Below are 2,741 nucleotides of genomic sequence, written 5' to 3'. Positions count from 1 at the left end.
TTTTTTTAAAGGGGTGCCTGGGTGGCTCAGTCAGCCTTCTGCTTCGGTCATGATCTCATGGTCCTGGGATCGAGCCCCGCATGGGGCTCTCTTCTCCGCAGGGAGCCTGCTTCCCCCTCTCTCTCTGCCTACTTGCGATCTCTCTCTCTCAAATAAATAAATAAATAAAATCTTTTAAAAAAAGATTTTGCTCATTTATTTATTTGAGAGAGAGAGAGGGTATGTGTGTCCCAGCAGGGGAAGAGCAGAGGGAGAGAGAGAGTCCAGAAGACTCCATGCTGAGTGTAAGGACCTATTTTATATTTTTATATTTTAGCAAGAGGCTTTCATTGAGGTTAAACAAAAACCTTGTTGTTTAACCCTTAAACTGTCCCTGCTCCCCTTCCCCCAGGGGATTCACTTAAAAACAAATCCTGGAAACCAGCTCCAGGTAACAAAGCCCAGATACAAGGGTGGGTCAGGCCAGGTGGAGACATCAATCAGTGGGGGGTTGCTTACTGTCTCCCTGGTTACCAAGGAGTATGGGCCCTGCCCTTTGGGAGCCTTTTGGGCACCAATCCCAACCAAGGTGATAGGCTGGGTCAAGTGTCTACTAGGGTAAATTGTAACTCAATTGGTCACCTAGCATCACTGTGGAGTTTCCTGTGTGTGTTACAATCTCATTGGTCACCTGTGCGTGGCCAGGCCCGACCTCATGGCCTTTGCCCTTAAAAGCTAGACTGTGAAACAGAGAAGGGTCACCCTCTCTTGTAAGAGGTGCGTCCCCGAACGTTCGGTTAGATTCTTGATGCTTGGCGCGAAATAAAGCTTTGCTTAACCTTCGCTTTATATCAGTCTCGCTCCTTTAATCATGGACCCATTATTGGGGCATAACACTGAGCATAGAGCCAGACTTGGGGCTCCATCCCATGACCCCGAGAGCATGACCTGAGCCGAAACCAACAGTTAGACGCTCAACGCACTGAGCCACACAGGCACCCCTTGTTGGTGAATTTAAGCTGTGAAGTTTGAAAAGCATGAATTATTTGGAAAAAGTACAGATTCTAAGAAAAATCCCTCACTCCCTGTTCTGCCTCACACTCCTGGATGAAGATCCCAATTCTGCCCATGATCCTTGAGGGCAGAGTTATTGAGACTTCAGGAAGCCCTAGACTTTCTGGGGGGCCAGTGGCTGGTTCTGAGATGACTTCAGATCCCTGCTGTTATTCCTATGTTCCTGGTGTGATGGGGGCGGGGTGGGGAAGGGGGAGGTAGGAGGGAACTGGCAGGAGGGGGAGAAATTGCCTCAAGGAACTTCAGGATTGGGAAGCAGGGAATAATGCTTTCAAGTCACTGAGATCCCACTGACTGGGCTCCTCTCTGCCCCCTTGCTTTCTCCCCCTGCCTTGCTCTCATTTGGATCTTTCTCTTCACTGGAATGTGATTTCCTGTGGGTGGGAGGATCGTCATTGTCACGCCTCCTCCTTGGACCTTCTTTGATATTTATAATTTCTGGTTCCAACACATTTCAGGCATGCTTCTATCTCGTGAAATCTGAACTTTTTCTCTGGCCTTTTCAGAGAGTCTGGTGTCTGGATACTCTTAAACTTTTTAGGCAAACTTGACTTTTACCTTGAAAAAGATGGTTTACCCAATGGTTCATTTTACTCGTACAAAATTTTCCTCCCCGTCTCTGTGGGTCACAGAGAAAGCAGAGGCTTTCAAGGTTTGCTTTCTTTGGCGCCCACTTTTCCTGCAGCCTGTCCACACACTTCTTGAACAATGACATGACCTGAGGCTCTGTTTGCCGACTGAGTGAAGAACCAACTGGGATCTCTGGAGTCCGAAGTTGTGGGCTCCAGTGTCAGCTCAGCGGTGGCCAGCAGAGCGTCCTCTGGTCAGGTCAGGACACATCGCTGCCCTGCACAGCAGTCCTCCTGCACCCCCAATAAGGGAGTGACCATCTCGTCACTGTCTGTTCCAAACTGCCCTGAGCAAGTTCGCATGGCGGCCTCCTTCCCCCTTCCTCTCTCCCTCCATTCTCCCCCTTTCTTCCCTCACTTCCTCTCCAAGCTATCAGAGTTGACACCCAGGTCCCCTTCTCGGCCTGAAGGACTTGTTCCTTCCCCTGGGGCTGCTGCCACAGATGCTCCTCCACACCCAGCTCCTTCTGGATTTGCCTTCATTGAGGGAGTCCCTCGCCCAAAGTAGTAGCCCCTTCTGGAAGCAGCCTGCAGCCACGGTCCTCACAGTCTCTGGAGTCCTGGCCCCCGCTGCCCAACTTGAGACTCAGGATGGTCTTCACAGTTTCTAAACCTCACGATGGGCTTAGCTAATGGACGAGGATGTTAGCGGAAATCAGGGTTCGGCTGCTCCCTCAGCCCAAACCTTCGTTCATCCCCAAAGAAGAGATGGGTAGCAACACAAGTTGATGACTGATAAAGATTCATGAGCTACCAACCATTCAAACAGCACATTCACAGGAAAGCACTGATGGGCTGTGAGGCATGCCGGGGAGGCTTCCTGGAGGAGGCGTGGTAAGAGCTGGGATTTGCCCAGGGATAGCATTTGAAATGGACCAGGAACGGCACAGGAGGTTTTAGGGACAGGAAATTGCTCAAAGGATTTGAGAAGGAGCATCCCTCTTTTGTGCAACAGGAGTTGTCCTTGAGCAAAGCGACGCCATTTGTTGTGGGGTGGGTGGGAGCAGGTATACGAGCTTGGATAAGCTCGAATGTGGTTAGACATCAGATTTGGAGGAA

The sequence above is a fragment of the Enhydra lutris genome, unplaced genomic scaffold, assembly GCF_002288905.1.
Source record: "Enhydra lutris kenyoni isolate GAN:26980312 unplaced genomic scaffold, ASM228890v2 scaffoldscaffold1, whole genome shotgun sequence".
Classification (NCBI taxonomy): Eukaryota; Metazoa; Chordata; class Mammalia; order Carnivora; family Mustelidae; genus Enhydra; species Enhydra lutris.
This window is presented reverse-complemented; position numbering follows the sequence as displayed.